At 45.2% G+C, this 19,609-nt stretch overlaps 1 long non-coding RNA gene across 1 annotated transcript in view; it reads right to left on the reverse strand.

The window, feature by feature from the left end:
- The window catches only part of LOC142818523 (uncharacterized), a 51,995-nt gene extending 33,565 nt beyond the window's left edge, over positions 1–18,430 (reverse strand). The window contains exon 1 of the long non-coding RNA XR_012896027.1: positions 18,181–18,430. This is a non-coding gene — a long non-coding RNA (uncharacterized LOC142818523). The remainder of the gene's footprint in view (positions 1–18,180) is intronic.
- Between the last annotated feature and the right edge of the window lie 1,179 nt (positions 18,431–19,609).

The following is a 19,609-nucleotide window of genomic DNA, read 5'->3' on the forward strand; positions in this document are numbered from 1 at the left end:
GACATCTTCCCTGTACCTCCTTTTCCCTGTCCGACATGGGATGCAGTCTAGTAAAACATTCTTAGATGCAAGTTGCAAGGTAGTTGCAAATTATCAAACTTTTGGGAGACTAAAGGGCCGCTCTAAGGACCTGATCTAGTCCCCCACCCTCCCAGATCCAGATGGAGGAAGCAGCTGATGGACAGTTATTCCCCTTTCTTCTGCCAGTAATGGTGAAACTCTGCTGGAGAACAGAGAGATGGAATTTTTCTGCTGTGTATGACTGGGTTGCAAAGCAAAGTGTCTGCCCTTGTAAACTGAATTCTCCTGCACCCTTGCTGGAAATGAATCACTGGCTGAACCCCTCCTTGGAAAGCTCAACAAGGTACATGGGTCATTTCCATCAATCACATCATCCCTGTTCTCTGTGACTTGTAATAAGAAAAGGATTTTTAACTGTGAAACCACTTAAAATCTAAAGCCAGGTTGGCCTTCAGTTCCAGGGAAGTTTTCATCGATTTTGTTTGTATTTTCCCCCGATTTACATCTCTTAGTATTCTAAGTAGCAGCATCAGAGATCATAATCTTTGCCATTAAGATCAATGTGTTGAAAGTAGCCTCTAAAAAGTCCCCTGGTGTCCATGCTCCATGTGGTAAGATGGTTTCTGTTATCAGATAGATGGTTCAGGCTATTGCATGTTCTCTGTGAGGACTATTTCATGATCCTCTTTGGCAGCTTATCGCTATTTTAAGTTGCAAAAAGAGATAGTTTTGAGACGCTTCAGTCATTTTCTCACATACAAAACACACTGGCTCATCACATTTTCAGTGAGCCTTTTGAAGGCTTCAGTCACAGAGACCTCCCATCCCCCTTGTGACTGTCACTTGATGTGCCGAAATACCACTGAGCCAACTTTCCTGTCCTGCTGGGACGCCTCTCAACTCTATCCTGCTGAGCCAGGCCCTTGGGCCCCCTCCAGCATGGACGCAGAGCTAGGATGACAGCCCTTTGCAGTATAATACTGTACAGTCACTATGATCAGCTCAGCCCTGGAAAGGCTCAGGCAAAGGGACTCATTAACCAAATGAAAAGCCTCAATGGGATCTGAACCCCAGGTAGATTTTATACAGAGTAAGATGGATTTAATACAAGTTAAGTTCATGTTCGCCCTCTTCCTCAGGGTAGAGATATATGCACAGACTCCTTGCCTATTCCCAACAAAAGAATTACTTACACTGGTTTCTTAATAAGCAAAAGTGATTTTATTAAGTATGAAAGGTAGGATTTAAGAGGTCATAAGAGATATCAGACAGAACTATGCAGGCTACTAAACAAAATGCAACAAAACAAGCAAGCTAAGCTGAATATACTAAGAAAAGCTGAAAATACTAAGAAATTGGTTACGTGGAATTACGTGGAATACATCTTCAGTTATTCTGATGAGCTTCTTTCACAGATTGAACTGCCTCACAATGTGGGCTCAGTCCTTAACCCTGTTCAAGCTTAGATATTTCCAGCAGTCATCTTGGGTAGTAAGCAGAGGGCTTCCTGAGATATGGCAGCCACTCCTTTTGTTTGGCTTCCCACTTTATAGAGATTTTGCCAAAGACAGGAATCCTTTGTGTTCAGTTTAAACTTCTTTTCACTTTCAGTGGAAAAGTACAGCATTGAAGATGGGTCCCAGCATCAAGTGACATGGCCACTTGTCTTGGAAGGACCAACCAGAGCTGTTCCTCTCTTGCTTACAGGAAAAATAAGTCCATTTACAATTCATTGTTTTCTTGCCAATGGCTCAAGATCCTGAAGTATCACTAATGGCTCTCGATTAGCATGGCTACTTTAATAACACAGGTTTATACATCCCATATTTCTAACATTAAATACAGGAATATACACATTCAGCAGATTATAACTTTTCCAATAAACCCTACCAAGAAGTATTTTTCATAAAGCATATTCCAGTTATATTATATTCATAAGCATATTTTCATAAAGCTAGAAATGCTACAGCTGTGCCAATGTAATGTGGACACTTATTTCCCAGTTCTTCAAGTGTTTGCGCATGTCAGTTCCAATTGGGTGTGCGCATGCTGTGTTCCCTTACCCAGTGAGAGGAATGGCTGAGATTAGGCTATGTCTACACTTGCACCCTAGCTCGAACTAGGGATGCAATTGCAGGCATTCGAAATAGTCAATGAATTTAAATATCCCGTGCTTCATTAGCATGATCTCGCTGGCGCATTACTCCGAACACCAGCTGTTTCTAAAGTGAAAGTGAGCGCTGGTTCGAACCCCTTGGTTCGAACTAACATTACTATTGAGCGGAGTAACGTGCCAGCGAGATCATGCTAATGAAGCGCGTGATTTTTATATTATATTTTATATATTCTGATATCAATATCAGAGAGCTGAGAGTGGTTCACCTAGCATACCAAACTTCCCAAGTTCATCTGGCAGGGAAATGTGTATCAGTCATGGCACATAATACAACTGTAATCCAGCAAGGTACAGGCTGTAATCACCGTTAATGTATTTTTTTAAAGTATATTTGCTTCCTGTTGACATAGTGACTGATTTTTAAAAATGAATATTTTTAGGTAAGTGCCACAGGGTAGGTTACACCCCACTGCAGGTGGTTATGTCACGTGGTCAAAAGGCAGATTAAAGGCTGTGCCATAGCCATTAGGTCATATAGTAGTACAGCCTACTGGCCAGAATCAATAAAGCAGCCCTTCTTCGAGTAATGTCTCTGTGGGTGCTCCACTGTTGGTGTCGGGCTCATCCCGGCACTGCAGATCGGAGAATTTTCTAGCAGTGTCTAGCTAGGCCGCACATGCGCTGTGAGGGGTGTGTGCCGTTCGCTCCTTGCAGTTCACATGTACAGCCAGCCCAGGTGCCCTCAGTTTCTTTGTTTATGGCCCAACTAATAGAGCTGATCTGAAGAAGAAGGGAGGACAGATGGGACATGGCACATCCCTGGGGACATGCATCTCGAAGAACCATCATTACTGGACAAGGTACGTAACTTCCTTTTTTTCTTTGAGCGATGTTCCCGTGGATGCTCCATTGTTGAAGACTACACAGCGGTACCCAAAGATGGTAGGAGGGCTTCAGTTTAACTCTTGTAAGCTGTGTAAAGAACTGCACTGGCAACATTGGAAGTTGTGGTCATCTTTGTGGTGACTGCATAAAATGTCTCATGAAGGTATGGTTAGATGACCAAGTGGCGTTACAGCAAATGTCCTTAAGAGGGACCCCCTTTGAGGAACGCCATTGAGACTGCTATAGCTTGTATCGAATGAGCCCTGGGAGGTGTAGGAAGAGGTCTGCCCTGTAGAGAATAGCAGTGGGTAATAAAAGATTAAATCAGCTTGGAGATGTGCTGAGAGGAGAGAGGTGTTCCACAAGAACGTTCAGCTAGCATGATGAATAAAATGTGAGGTTTGCGAAAGGGTCGTGTGCAGTCTATATAGGACAAAGCCATGCATACATCAAGAGTATGTAGAATGGCTTGTTCCTGGGAAGTGTGAGGCTTTGAATAGAAAGTCAGCATTATGAGTAACAAGGTGAGTAACTTCCTTTTCCACTCAGGGCCACGTGGCACCATGGCTGGAGTCAATAAAGTCATGTGCCTCTGTGGGACTGTGTGGCCTATTGGCCTGTTGGAGAAATGGGGTGATCCTCAGCCCAAAGTCCTAGCAGTGACAGGGTTGCTTGCCAGAGTCAACAGGAATCCTCCTCCTGAAACATGATGACTGGTTCCCCAGTTCACCCACTAGAGTAAAGTCTGACTCCTTTGGGCTACTTCCTACCCTGTCTTCACCAGTGATGGTTCCTGGTCCCCAGGGGTCATAGGTGCCATAACTCCTAACAGTGCAGCCTCCTTGCCAGGTACATTAGGCAACCTGGAATTCATCTGGGGCTCTTGACTGTTTTCCCTTATCACCAGTTGGGTGTGCCCTGTACTTTCATCCCATTGTCCAATGTACTTCTTGCAGGTGTCTTGCACTATATCCTCTGCACGTTTTGATGAAGGTGTTGTACTCTCTATATTCCAACAGCTATTGCTGGACTGAGGGGACTCCACTCGCTGTGTCTCAATGTCACAGGAACCATTAGGTTTATCTCTGTGGAATGGTCCTTAAGCCGATGGCCCACAGAATAAAATATTCTGAGAAGCAGAAGATTATGGAGTTGGGACAGAAAATGGTTTCATGCTCAGGCAAAAATCAAAACTTGGAAACCTCTGCCCTACACATCCTACTGTATTGTCACTAGGCAGCTTTCCTCCTCAAAGAAATGAGGTTGATACGATTTACTTGTGAGATTCTGTTGCTTTACTCTTCATCAGGGCTGTCCCTAGGGGGCTGCAGGGCCTAGGGCAACCACTCCGCCCTACATACCCTCTGCCACTGGCCCTACCTCTGTGCCACTCCTGCCCCCCAAGCCCAGCCCCTGCTTTGCCCCTTCCCTGCCCAAAGCCCCCTCCTACAAGCAATGTGAGCCAGGGGACTATGGGGATGCCTAGTGCAGAACAACAGAAGCTGGGGTTGCTCCCCCCTTCCTCTCATATTCACCATCGCAGCTGGAGTGACCCGGCAGCTTGCTCCTCTCCGCTCCGCCCTCTCCCAGCCTACTGCCTTCTGCTCTACCACAACAGCGGGAAAGGGAGCGCTGTGAAATGCATTAATGGGGTTGTAGGAGTATATACAAATACTTGCCATATTTGAATAAGTTTGGGGGAAAAAGTTAAAACTCTAATTTCCACTTGTAAGAAAATTCTGCCCTTTATATTCAAATACCAAAAAAGTCAGTTAACTAACAGCCTTCACATTTTTTTAAAAAAAGTGTAGCTTTCTAATAATGCAGCCATATAATCTGATTCTCATTTACACTGAAGCCCCTTTTCACTTTCAGAATGATGTAAAGAAAGTATAGCTTCCATCTACCTGAATGTCCATTTATTGGAGAGCACTATAAACAGGCACGCGTGCGTACGTGTTGTTGGCAGTGAAGTGACTGACAAATTCTACTCTTCATTTTACAATGATACTCTAATTGCATACAAATAAATCAAACTGATTTGTTAATGTGGAAAACAGGTGCTTCACCTGCCATGAACTTGTCTGATAAGATTCAACTTACAGTGGATTTTAGTGAGTGAGACTGAACTACCCTTCTGAGAATCCTAAAGGAAATTAAGAGAACGGGGATATACCCATAACTACAGTGTGTTGTCATCTTACCCTGACTAACTTGCATCATCACTTTAGACATTGCCATGCAGCTTATGGGTCCATTCACACTAGCGCACAGTGATAGCAAGAGGCTGCCTAAATTAGCAGAGTAATGACTTATTCATTTTGCATTGATGAAAATTATTACACAAAAGTCAGGGCAACTGGGAATCTGGCCTTCTGCCTCTATAAAATTGAGTTATTGCAATTGCCACAAGACTTACACAAGAGGGCAGTCATACCTTCTGGCATTCCTACAGCAGCACCTCCCTGCCACTGCAGTAGAACAACAGGCAGTTTTTCTCATCAGGGAGCTGCTGACAGAATATGTGATAGCTGTAGCTGTCTGTCCTTTAGTGCTTACAGATGGTGCCAAAATGACAATGCTGGAGACTGAAGCCCTTTGTTTTAGCCACAGAGAACATACAGCTGAAGCAGCACCAATGCAAATGCTGAGTTTAAGGCCAGAAGGGACTATCAGATCATCTCGCCTGATACTTTGTGTACCACAGGCTATTACATTTCACCTATGCACCCTAATACCCAAAGCCTTTGGTTAGACCAAAACAGGTAAGCCCTGAGAGAACCAACCTGAGTCCCAAAAGGAGAGATTAAAGTGCCACAACTGTCTCAGATCTCTGCAGTGGCACTGATTAGGTGAGATAAGCCCAGGTGATCCTGGCAAGTGACACACACACATCCCATGCATCCCACGTTGCAAAAGATGAAAAAAACATCTTATGGTCTCTGCCTGCCTGAGCTGAGGGCCCCTTCCACAATGACCCCAAATCAGTGAGTAACGCACACCAATCAGCTAACTAGAAAGAATTCCCTGTGTCACCTCCATCCCAGCCAGTGTCCTATCTCTAACAATCCCTGATCTCTAGTGTTTTAAAGGAAGGTAGGAGAGAAAAATAAACAAGAATCTATCTGATCCACTGTGCGCTGAAAAAAATGTTCCCTCTTGCATCCAGCAGGCAACCCACTGAGACCTGAAGCTTGAGATTTGATGATAGTTGTCTTAATATAGCACCACAGATGTTATGAGCATGCTGAGGTTAATACAGGTGATCCCATTCTCCTTTCAACCCATGGAGGAAAGGGAGCCTGATCCCTTATCCAGGTGGCAGGCCTATTCAGGGGGACTAGAGGTTTTCAAATTCCTGTCCCTAAGTGAACAGGAACTGCAAACAGGAGTTTTGTGAGGGAGGAAGGGAGTCATACACACTTAAATATTCTGTAAACTCAGGCCAATAAACACCCAGCCCCCAAACAAAAAAAAGTCACAAGCGTAAAAAGAGGGGAGGCAGAAGTTTGGCAGGAGAGTTGTGGTCTGTCTATTTTATTGCACTGAACACAGTATTTACGATTACAGGCCTTGTGGGCAGGTGGCGTATGTGTGCATTCCATGCAAGAAGCCAATAGCCCCTGGAGACACAGTACAGGTTCATGAGACCAGAGTGACTGAAATGGAGAATTAAGGGTGACCTACATAGAAGAGACTTTCTGGAACAGAGTAGAAATGTCCCACCCACAGTCTGACAGCCTTCTGCTGCTGAGGATAAAATCTAAAAGGAGGAGACCATCAAACTAGAGAATGGGAAATGATCCACAGTTGGGACCCTCCTTCCAGATCACATCAGGATATTCTCTTGCACTGAGGACACCCCTCCTGAGGAGGACACCCCAGTTACTAAGAAAAGCCTGGTAACAGCACTGGGGGATTCAATAATTACAAATGTAGGTAGTTGGGTTTGTAATGACATAGAGAAATGCCTGGTGAATTGCTGGCTGGTTGCAGACTTCTCAAAACATCTAAGCCCGTTTCTGTGCAGTGCTGGGGAGGAGCCTGTGCTTGTGATACATATAGTACTACCCTATCAGTGACACAGGAAATGGTCGGAGAGAGACCCTGAAAGCCAAATTTAGGTTGATAAGATAGTAAACTCTAGGACCTCTATGGTAGCATTCTCTGAATTGCTTACAGTTCCATGTGCAGAGACAGACAGGGTCTCAACGTGGGGATGAGATGATGATGTGAGGAAGAAGGTTTTAGGTTTACTAGGAACTGAGGAACCTTTTAGGAAAGGAGGAGCCTATACAGGAAAGCTGGGCTCCGCCTAATTTAAAAAGGAAATTGCTGGCATGTAAAATTAAAAAGGTCAAAGAGAAGGTTTTAAACTAAGCACTGGGAGAAAGCTTGAGAGATGTGGCAGGGCATAAGAACCCAGCTATTACTGGAGATTCACTATATTCTAGTTAAGAGGCAAGGCAAGAAGTTGATAAAGTACAGGGAGAAACTGAAGAGAAAAAGTCAAATGAAAAGTCCCATTCAATTACAACATGAAGGCAGACAACTAAATATTGACAAATTTTATAAGTGCTTATGTACAAATGCTGGAAGACTGAATACTAAGATGAGTAACCTTGAGTTCCTGGTATTAAATAAGGCTATTGGTATAACAGGCATCCCAGAAACTTGGTGGAACAATGATAAGCAATGCAAATGATCACATGGTAATAATAAAAATATATAGGAATGACAGCATAGTTCACAGAGGCTCTATGTGTGACAAATCATAGCATCAAATACAGTAAAAATATTAAATGAATCAAATTGTACCATATTATTTCTATGGGTAGAAATGACAGGCTTGAATAATAGGAGTACAGAAGCAGGAATATGCTATCAACCACCTGACCACAATGGTGAAGGTGATTTTGAATTGTTTAGGGAGATTAGGGAGGCTATAATTTTTTTTTTAAACCTCCATAATAATAATAAGGGATTTCAAAAATCTTCATACTGAGTGGGTACATCTTCCTTCAAGACAGGATGATGAGATAAAATTGCCAGGCACCACTATTGACTGCTTCTTGGAGCCACTATTCCTGGAACCCACCAGTGGAGAGAGAATTCTTGATTTAGTTCTAAGTGGTGCACAGGATCCAGTCCAAGCGGTGACTATAGCTGAAAAGCTCAGTGATAGCAACTATAATTTAATTAAATGTAACATCCGTGAGGGGGGGGGAGTAATAAAAAAATCCAACCACAGACACATTTAACTTCAAAAAAAGAACTGCACACAAATGAGGAAACTAGTTAAATAGAAATTAAAAGGTACAGTCACAAAAGTGAAATGCCTGAAAGCTGGAAGGAATTTTTTAAAAAACACCATACTATAGACTCAAATTAAATGTATACCTCAATTAAAAAAAAAGAGAGAGAACTAAAAAAAATGACACCATAGCTAAACAGAGTATGACAGAGGACAGAAAACTCTTGTCCCTGCCTCATAATATAAGGATTTTGTGCAAAAAACCACATGCTTCCCACCTGTCCATTGACCACAGCCTTAAATGGGCTCAAAATACGTTTATTGGCCATTAATGAGAATGCAACTTTGCTGCTAGATAGAATGATGTGACACCTGTCAAAGAGAGAACCACTGTCAGAAAGAGACAGGTATCACATGAACTGCCCACTCAACAATGGGAAAAGATGGGCATGGACTTATTTACTTTCAATAAAAAGTAATATTTGATTACAGATTACTCTTCAAACTTCTGAGAGTTGCCTGATACAAAAAGCAAGTCAGCAATTGGCAAACGGAAAGCTCACTTTGTGCTATACGACGTTCTGAACTCTGTGTTCACCAATAACAAACCCCAATTTGCGCTAGAAGAATGCAAGACATTTTGAGGCACGTTGGCCTTTGATCACCACACTTTCTTCCCAGAATACCCACAGAGCAATGGTACAGTGGAATCAGAAAAGGCTGTTTCTTATGATTCTGAGCCATTGTTAGCAATTTTAATGCACAGGACTGCTCCATCACAGGTTTGCCGTAACAGTCCAGCACAAGCTCAGATGGGAAAAAATACCAAAACTCCATTACTAATTAGAGAAGCCCTTTTGTAACCAGATGGATGAAGACGATACCACAGAAGGGAGATGGCTAGCAATCAGAGAAAGCAGGCACTTACAGCTAAGGACCAGCCAACCTTGGAGGCGGGCACTCCTGCAACAATCCAGCTTTAAGAGAAACACCAGAAAATGTGGTCCATAGGAGTCAATGGAGGTATAATGGGGTGATTACCCAAGCGGGGGCAAGAGAACCAAAGGAGCAGGAAGCTTTTACAACCCAGCAGACACAAACACCCAGACCAAGTCTACAAAGAATGAAGAGGCAGAAAGCTGGCTTGAGTTGGTGTTGCCAACTGGCCAGTCACACAAACCCAAAGACCCTTGCCCGCTCCCTGCCCCTCGCCCCTTCTCTGAGGCCCTGCCCTGATGGCTAGCCTTGCTAGCCACTCCTTCCCACCTTCCTCCATCACTCATTCTTCCACATCCTCACTCGCCTTCACCAGGTTAGGGCAGGGGGATTGCGGTTCAGGAGGGAGCATCAGGCTGGAACAAGAATTTGGGGTGCAGAAGGGGGCTCCAGGTCGGGGCAGGGATTTGGGGTGCAGGATGGGATATGAGGTGCAATATCTGGAAAGGAGTTTGCTTGCTGGAGGGGGCTCAGGGCTGGGGTCAATGGATTCGGGATGTGGGAAGGGGCTCAGGATTGGGACAGCAGTTTGGGGTGTAGGAGGTGGTTCTGGGTACAGGCTCCAACTGGGCAGCACTTACCTCAATCAGCTTCCAGGTGGCACCCCAGTGGGGCAGCTAAAACCAGGTCTACATTGCAGGGAAAAGGTGGGCGTAAGGCATGCAATTCCAGTTACGTAAATAACATAGCTGGAGTTGACGTACCATAAGCTGAGCATGGAGCCATCTCCAGAGCAGAAGGTTGATGAGGGAAATACTCACATTGAATGAGACATCCCTTACTCCTCACAACAGCAAGGAGTACTGGAGCCAACGGGGGCACCCTTAGTGTTTGATTTAGCGGGTCAATCCTCCAATAAGTGGAGACATGGCCTAAGGCGACCTGGCACTGTACTGCTCACAGGAGTGGTTGGCATGTTCATTGCCTGGGGGCATGGTGGGGGGCAAGATGGTTCCATATGCAACCACCAGCAGGCGGATTTGAACCTAGGAACTCAGAAGCTTAGTATAGGGGCCTCTACCCTTTGAGCTAAAAGCCAGCTGGCGCTCAGCTAATGCGGTAGAGATCTCTTGTTATCTGTTGCTGTGCCACTGCATGGGCCAGTGACCCACACTAGGTGTGTGGGTTACACATGCACTGCTACCCCTGCAGGCCTGGCCCCCACAGCTCCCACTGGCCTTAGTTCCTGGCAAATAGGAACAGCGGAGTTGGTGCTCAGAGCGGGGGCAGCATGTGGAGCTACCTGTCCCCTACAGAGGCTGCAAGGACATGCTGGCCACTTCCAGGAACAGCACAAAGCTAAGGAGAATAGGGAGCCTGCCTTAGCCCCACTGCACTGCTGGACTTCTAGCAGCCTAAAATCTCCCAGTTTGACTTCAGTAGACTCCAGAAGCTACAGCCCAGTTCCAAGAGACTCCCAGCCACACTGAGAGGGTTAGTAATCCTACCTTGAAGCCAAACCTACAGGGAAGTAGGATACTGTACAATGACATAGTTTGTTAAACTTGGAAATAAGTTACAGAGATGGTTCATTCCCACTATGGTCACCTGCTGAGGAGAACAAGCTATCTCAAAATGACAATGTAACCGAAGGGGTCTATGATAAAGACTATCACCAACTCAGCTATGTGATAGCAGCTACTGGCCAGAGATACAAAATGGGGAGCTGAGCAACAATTAACTGCTTTTAATGTTTCTATAAAAATATTCATAAAATAGGGATGATCTGACATCAGAAAGGCTCATGTTCCCTGGAGACCCTATTATTGAGAGGACAGAGACTAGAAAAACAGGACGTGTGAGAAGCTGCCAAGAAGCAAGGCAGCCCATGGACATGGCAGTGGCATAGCGAGAGAGTGGAGGAGGGGGCAGTTGCCCCCGGATGCCACCCCGGGGGAGGTGCCAATTTAGTCCCCTTCCACTCCCCCTATCATCCCTCAGCTCACCTGCTCCTCCTCCGCCTGCCATCGCCAGCTGGAGCCTTCTCCCCGTCTCTTCGCCTCCAGCCGGACCCTCCTCCATCTCTGCTGGCAGGTTAGTGCATGTGAGGGTCCAGCCCCAGACTGGAGGGGGTGGGGAAAGACATGGTATAAGTCCCCCTGCCCTCCTCTCAGGGTTGGGCTCAGCCATGCACCACGTTCTGGGCTGTGCCTCATGGCAGCAGGGGAGGGGGATGCAAATTTTGCCTTTGCCCCCAGGTGCATATCACCCTCACTACACCTCTGGTGCATGGGCTTTAATAAAGTTCCAGTTGTTCAGCTTAACCTGTATTCAGCTTCTCTTTGCATTTGGCACCACATTGCACTCAGAGCTCAGGCTGAGGTGATACTCTGTGATGACCTCTAATTCCTAGTTCTGCCACAGACTTCCTGTGTGACCTTGGATAAGTTCCATAATCCCTCTGTGCCTGAGAGCCTCATCTATAAAGTGTAAATAATATTGCTTCCTTTTCCTCATCTTTTGTTTTGTCTGTCTAGATGGCAAGATCTGTTGCTCTGGTACTTCATGCTTCTGGAGCTGCTGTAGTACTGGGTCATTTATTGACATCTCTCTTGGGCTCATTTCCTGGGCACTGACTCTCAGCTTTTTACCCTTCTCAGAAATGAGGCTTTGTCCACATGTCCTAAATCTCTCAGAGCAGCGATGGACCCCAGAATACCCCAGTAACTTAATTACACCCTTCTCCCAGAACTCCATTCACAAGGTGTAAAGCTTCTGGTTTATAGTTTGCTGTCTCAAGGGCACAGAGGCGTTATGCAACAATTAACACACAGCCTTTGCACAGCCTAATGCCTTTTACACTTAATCACGTAAAGCACAGGAGAGAACTGTTCATACACTAAACATGTGTTTTTGCCTCGTTGCCTCACCTCTCCAGGGCATTCTTTGAACTGGGGCCCAAATTCCTTAGGTTGTCCAGATTCCATCAGGGTTCAGAAAAGCAGCCACGGTCCCCTAGCCAATGAAGCTGCTACATCATCGCTGACCTCGCCCTCCTAAAGCCCTTCACCCAGTTTCTATGACCTTGCTCTCTCATCCCTATGCTTCCTTCTCCTAACATCTCTTGTTCCTGTATGTTTCTTTATGTAAACTCCTTTTGGTCACCTGGCCTCTTTTGTTCTACTCCAGGTAAGTTTCCACTGTTCATACCTTCCCCTCTCTATTCCCAGAGGAATCAGCTGTACAGTTTTTTTTTCCCAAGGACACAGCTGTTTTCTTTTGCATAACCTTTGCAAGGGCTAAGTACCATAGTTGTTTTCCTTTGTATCTGTTGATATGTTCTTGCTACAGGACCTGCCAGCAACAGTGGGTCCACTTATATATAGTGGACTCATGAAACAGAACTGTTTCATAATACAACTTCTCAAAAGCAAACAGAATTTGAAAGTTGTACAGACATTCACAATTAAGCATTTTATACTCATTTTGCACAGGTGTGAATCAGACCCATTTCATGTCCTCTTACATGGTGTTCCTTTAATCTAGTTTCTTCCTTCTGCGTTCCATAAGTGAGCATGCATAATGAGCTCCCTGACTCGGAGCATATTTGTCTCCCATTATAGCCAAAAGGGGATGCTGCATCGCACAAGGTATGGCTCCACATGTTGTGATTATACTTACCACAAGCCTCGGGAGTATTGTTAAGGGTACAAAACCACATTTCAAGGGCCTCTAGTTGCCTAAGAAGCGTAAGGAGCCAACAGGATTGTTTTTATTAAATGTTTTTGTTACTTGTTTTAACAGCTGCCTAAAAAGTCCTGAGTTGAGGCAAGTTTCTCCTTTTACAATCCCCTTTTTATTCACATTGAGTAAGGCTTCTATCACTGTTCCAGACACGGATCCTGCAACACTCCAAGTATGTTCACTGAATCATTTGCACACCCTGTGAAAGTGTTTGTTATCCCCATGTGGAAGTGGGGGAAACTGAGGTACGGTGTTTAGGGCCTTCTAATACAGTATCCTGGCTCCAACAGTGTAGAAATATAAGCCCACATCAGACTTCCATAGCTATGGGTTTAGACTGAGTTTTGGAGCTTGACATGAGTGGTAGGCCAAAGCACCTTAGAGGATGAGATCATGGGAAACAAAAGTTATTTGTGCTAAATCTGTAGCGACTTTTAAAGTACCAATGTTATCTCATTTAAGATTTAAGTTGAAGTAACAGAAACAAAGAAAACATGGCTAACAGGGCACCAGATTCAGTAAATTACTGATAGAAATGCTCAGTCCAGGAACTCGGGAGAAATATGGCCAATTGAGATAAGATGGAAACTTTGAAAAGAAAGAGGCCCAGCCAGGAATCTTCTCTTAAACAAGCCAAGGGGGAAAGGTTCAGCCCTAAAACTGCCTCAGCTATATTTGGGTTAGGTACAGTGCCTAGCGGTAACATCACTTGTTTGTTGCAGTGTATACAAAGCTGGGTTTTCTAGGGGGTTCTGTCTCAGAGCTTTTCCTTACTTCTCTGAAGTCACATCATAAAACTCCTGGACCCGATCCGTTCATGAGTATGTTGGTCTATGCTTATTACTCTGTTGTTGCTAGGGCACAGAATATAGACATGTGATGTTGTAACCCACACACCTATGGGGTGTGGTTCAGTGTCCCATGTAGTGGCACCTAGACCACTTACAGCAAGAGATAAGAATGAGTGAGCTCTACAGATTAAGCTGAGAGCCAGCTGGCTTTACAGCTCAAGCTGTAGAAGCTCCTATACTAAGCTCCAGGTTCAAAGCTGCTGGGTGGCAGTTACAATATGCTTATGTTTGTACTTTGGGTGTAATTACCACCATGGCCTTTGAACGCTTAAAGGAATGCTTATGTGGAAACCGCGTCTTGGGAAATCTTAATACATTTATCAGGAAAATAATTTACAACAAACAGTGGCCAGCTCCTGATGCTTCAGACAGAGGTACAAGGTACCCTGAAGTAAGCAGCTATAGAACAAATTTCCCAGGGGAAATCTCTTCCTGATACCTCAGTTAGAGGTTGAATCATGCCTTGAAGCAGGAGAGTCTGTATTCTTCCCAAATGAAACACATTCAGCCCAAAACATTCTTAATATGAAAACCCTCCCTTTGAATTCATTGGACCAGATTTGTCTGTTGAAGCCAGGAGATTAGTATAATGAGATGCAATTGGCTCATTATTTCTGATTTAAGGCTCTAGCCTGCAAGGTGATGACTGCCCTTCACTCCTGATGACTTCAGTACTTTGACTTCTGTGAGTCTGGAAAGCATTCAGCCATCAATTTCAAGCTCTTTGGCCCAGCATCACCAGTTACCCTTTTGGCTGCATCCTCAAATTTGTATTTGTATTTGTATTTGAATTAGTATGGCAAAGAATATTAACCTATTGTTCCCTATCAGGAAACAAGGTATGACATGGCTGTTACTCTGTGCTAGCAGAATACATTTCACATACATAATTTATTTTTAAAGTACAAGCATCTCTCTCTTCCACTGCCTCACAAAACCAAACAGTTGTTTCCTAAAGCTTTGGTTAGTTAAAGAACATTTTGTTTTGGTCAACAGATCATTAGAACTAAAGAAGCTTGGCATTATTTCATATATAACACTACGGTAACATCTAGGCAGTCTAACCAAGATCAAGGCCCCACTGTGCTTGGCACTGTACACAACACATAGCAAGAGACAGTCCATTCCCTGAAGAACTTACAATGTAAATAGACAAGCCAGGCAAAGTTTTGGAGGGAGAAAATTTAATTACTCCCCTTTTACAGATGGGTACAGAGAAATTGAGTGACTTGTCTATGATATCACAAAGTTTTTGATAGGAAAAATAGCTTCAGTTTCTGACTCCGAGGCCCAGTTCAATTAATAAAACTTTGGATATGGGTAAACGTCTTCCTTTTTAAGAAAAAAAAAATCTGTGCACGCTTAGTACTTGATGCTTCATAAAATCAAAACAACTTTCCTTTGCAACACTAGAGGGCATCATAGATTCCAAACCAGCATAAACCCTTCTGATCATCTCATCTGACTAATTCAGACCATACAACCTTCCCAAAATAATTCCCAGAAAAAATCTACTCCTTCGTGTGGATTACTGCCCAGCCGTATTTCACTTTTCAACATTCAACCATGTTGCTGCTAATCCAGGTCACAAGAATGGAGAAAAAGTATTTTATTCTTCCAGTATTCTCATGCTCAGAAATGGCAAAACAACCTCCTTGGCTACATCTACACAGCAGGCGCATCCACACTGCATGCACGTTCTCGCTCAAGTAAATTTACAGTAGAGCGTCGCAACAGAGTGCTTCTTGCGCAAGAGTTATTCCTCTCCCCATGAGAAATAATGCCTCTTGTGCAAGAGCTGTTGCGCAAGAAGGCAGTGTGGACGGGAAATTGGGGTTTCTTGCACAAGAAACCCTTATGTCTAAAATGGCCATCAGAGCTTTTTTGCGTAAGAAAGCATCCACACTGCCACAGACACGCTTGCGCAAAAGCACGTGGCAGTGTGGACGCACTCTTGCACAAGACCTTTTGCACAAGAACTCTTGCGCAAAATAGTTCTTGCGCAAGAAGCCTACAGTGTAGACGTAGCCCTTTTGTTTTAACTTTCCCTCAGAATTTCACCACTCGGCACAAAAATGTCATGGAAAAATTTAGGCCAAAAGACAAACGTTTCAGAAAGTGGCTGAAAATAAAAGTTTATATTAGCAACCATAATGAACACTCCATTATAAGAATTCTCTGCTGCTTCCACAATAATATACTTCTCGCTTTGTCTACACTACAATGATCTATTGGAAAAAGGTACACAAATTGCACACCTTTTTCCGATAGTTTTTGAGGAAGAAGCTTTTCCGAAATTTGGCCCATCTACACTGGGCCAAATTTCTGAAAAGTCTCCTCTTTCGGAAGAGACCTTCTTCCTCGTGGGAGGAGGAAGACAGGGCTTCCAAAAGAGGGCATCTGCTCTTCCGCAAAATAAAGCGGAAGAGCAGACGCGTTTCCTGGATGCAGCGGAGTTTTTCCAGGATACCTATCCCGGAAAAACCCCATAGTGTAGACATAGCCTCGGAGTATTTCTTAGATCTTACTAGCCTCTATTTGCTAATGCGAGAAAATGTAAAATTACGTTTAGGCCTCCCAAGCAGACACCATTACAAGATGAGAAGGCAACAGTGTTAGTTTAATATAATCCCTGCTGCTCCCAGAGAAGCCCTTCCACAACTGTGTATATTACGTTGGCCCTACAATTCCCATTCTATTTGTGTGTGCTGGAAACAATCTTCCATGGTTAGTGAAAAGATGTGCTCTTGTCCAAAGCTGCCTTTCATGATACAATCTGACAGAGAAGAATTTCCCCACATGTCCCTCCGTCCTCCTCAACATGAATTTTCCCCACAGGGGGAAGGGAGCCAGACAAATTCAAATGTCCCTAGGAGAGAGGGACTCTTACCAGGAACAAGTGCTGGCCTCAACGCCCAGGTCTCATTCCCCGTGACAATTCCAACTACAGAGGTAGAAAAAAACCCATCCAAAACTGAGTGAAAGAGGTGGGCTCTTAAGATTGTCCCTGCCCTCCACCACAGTGTGCTCTTGCTTGAGGTAAAGGGGGGAAAGTATCTTTAGATACTCTCCCTGTCAGTGAGAGAGGAGATCCTGCAGCCTCCCTTGTCCACCATAAGTAATCAGGGATAAAAGTGAATCCTCACAAAACTAATAAACAGGCTTATTTAGAGAATAGTATCAGAGAAAAAATACCTGCCAATAAAACAGTTCCCTGGGTTGTGGTGTTTTAATCCTTCAACTTATGGTCTCAGGAGCTATGTAGCTCTGAGTCAATATTTTCTGTTCCTGAAAGCAGCCAGTCCGTATTTACATACTATTACACTATAACCTTGTTTGAAACACATTTTGTGACTCTCTTGAATGTCATGGCCCTGGATCTAACTCACTTTAAACCTTGAGTACTGCCTCTCCGCAACGTATCGTCTCCTGTAATCTGTGATGACATTGTTGGAGTTGTTGGACATACAGACATATCCAAAGGCCACAAGTGCCATTTCACTGCATGTAAACAGGATGTCTAGGGGCATGCTAAGGGATCAAGGCAAATTCAGGTCTCCTTAAAGAACATCAACACATAAAGTGGACATTGGACTACCCCAAACTGACTGGTCTATCTAACTGGTTTTGTCTCTCTCATGGGATTTCAAAACTGATGTCCCACCTCCCCTGACTGGGCCTTTTAAAGATCCTTTAGCATTTTCCCCACGTGCATGTTGCCCCCACTGATCTGTCCCAGAATTTCATCCAGTACAACCACTACTAGTGTAGCCAATGTACTGTGAAACCAGTTGATTGCTAATCTTCCCACCTGGGTTGAGTACCTTTCAAAGATACTATACAGAGCCCAATCCTTTCACATACTAATTACTTTACTTCCTGAGCCAATAAAGTCAGTGGTAAGTAAAATGATTGGTGTGTGTAAGTGTTGGCAGGATCAGACCCACTTTAGGGATGAGTCAATATGGTAGATGTAAATGTCAATGTTTGTTATAGAATCAGGACAGAAGAGTTGTGTGCTTATTTAGTCTTTGAAGGAGGGGCTGAGCTGAATGCACATTGTCCACTGATATACAGAGCCCTGCACAGGTACAAAAATTGTACCCTCATCCTTATCCACAAAAATGCTGCAACCATATTCATGGATGTGAATACCCACGGATATAAAGCGGATATTTACAGGGCTCTACAGCCATATTATCAATAGCTGGTAAGATCTGTAGTAACTAGGTGGCCAGGGCACTGCACTGCAAGCCAGGGGACGTGGGCGCTACTCCTGGTGCTGCCACTGACCTGTCCAGCGCCCTGGAGAAAAGAACCAACGTCTCGCTCCGTGCCTCAGTTTCCCCACCAGGAAGGCGCCTGGTACTTACTTTGCAAAGCCCCTCGCGCTGCGCAGCTGCAGCCCTCGCTACGGAGGAGCGAAATACGCTTCTGGAGGGCAGCGAGGGGACAATCGGGCCCGTGCTGCTTGGGGCGCACCCTGCAGCCCCGCCTCCGCAGGGAGAGGGCGCCAAGCCGCGCCGGAGGGAGAGCGCTGCGGCCGCCGCCTTCGCTCTTCGCCGGCGCCTCCCTGCCGCGGCCCCACTGCCTGCCGCAGCCGGGCTGGCTCACATGCCCGCCAGCGTGTGCCGCCGCGTGTGAGCGCACGTGACCCGCAGCCACCGCTCCGCCACCTCCCGCGCAAGCCCTGCACTCGGGCCGGGGGGAGGCGGGAGTGATGTCAAGGCGGATTTATTGCTAGGCAACAAATAATGCTTCTCTCTTTGGACTCCTGGCGCTTCTTCCAGATCCAATGGCCGACGGAATTATCTCCCCCCCCCCTCCCCCTCTCCCGGTTTTTGTGAAGCCCTGTTGCACACTGCACTGAATCACATCGCGGAGCTCTGTAGCCGCAGATACCCTCTTGGCATTAAATCCAGTCTGATGGGTGAGCTGGAATAAACCCCTCACATGCTCTCTGGGCACATGTGCAGCACTGGAAAAGCCACGACGGATACCATAGCCTGCGAGGAGACCCCCCTCCCCAGCATGTTGCGTGTGTAGGGACAGCTGTGTGTACCCACACACAAAGATAGCAATCGCATGCTGGTTTGTGTCTCCAGAGCTGCGTAGACATGTTATCTAAGCACGTCGCACGCTGCAACAGAAAATAAGAGTATGTGATACTTGAAAGTGCAGGTCTAAGCAGCTGGATGGCTTTCGGAGCAAATGGGCTCAGTTTACGAGTAAAAAGACAGGTTTTTCTTTCTAGCTGCCAGGCCTGCAAACTCGCCCCCAGATCTGGTAGTCAACGCGCAGTCTTTCTGGTCTGTGCCTTGGCCTCAGTGGTGAAGTTTCCACATTCTGCCCTCAGTTGCATATGAGCGTCCCCAGGACAGATTCCGAGGACAGAATTTGGCCCTGCAATTTGATTTTCGGCTCCTAGCTGTAATCTTTAGTCATGAGTGAATGGCTAGTGGACTAGTCGACTATCCTTATCGGATAGTTGTCAGGCTAGTTGACTAGTCGCTTCCCCAGAGGGTTGCCAGATGGTATAACCAAAAATACCAACACCCCCCAAAAAGAAAACCCACCTGGGAAAAAATTCTGTTGAGAAAAAAAAAACCCCGAGAGTTATTAAGCAAAAAATAAAAATAAACAGCATGGCTCCTTTAAGAAATGCTTTTGAGGCTTTTTGGCTCTAACAGGTCTGCCGGCAGCTGTCCGTCATCTTGTCTTCCTGCTCTGGGCCAGAGAGCTCCCCTGCAGAACCAGGTAAGCACCCAGTGTTTTCGCCTCCTGGCTGGGAAAAATATCAGA

The sequence above is a fragment of the Pelodiscus sinensis genome, chromosome 1 (genome assembly GCF_049634645.1).
Source record: "Pelodiscus sinensis isolate JC-2024 chromosome 1, ASM4963464v1, whole genome shotgun sequence".
Taxonomy (NCBI): Eukaryota; Metazoa; Chordata; order Testudines; family Trionychidae; genus Pelodiscus; species Pelodiscus sinensis.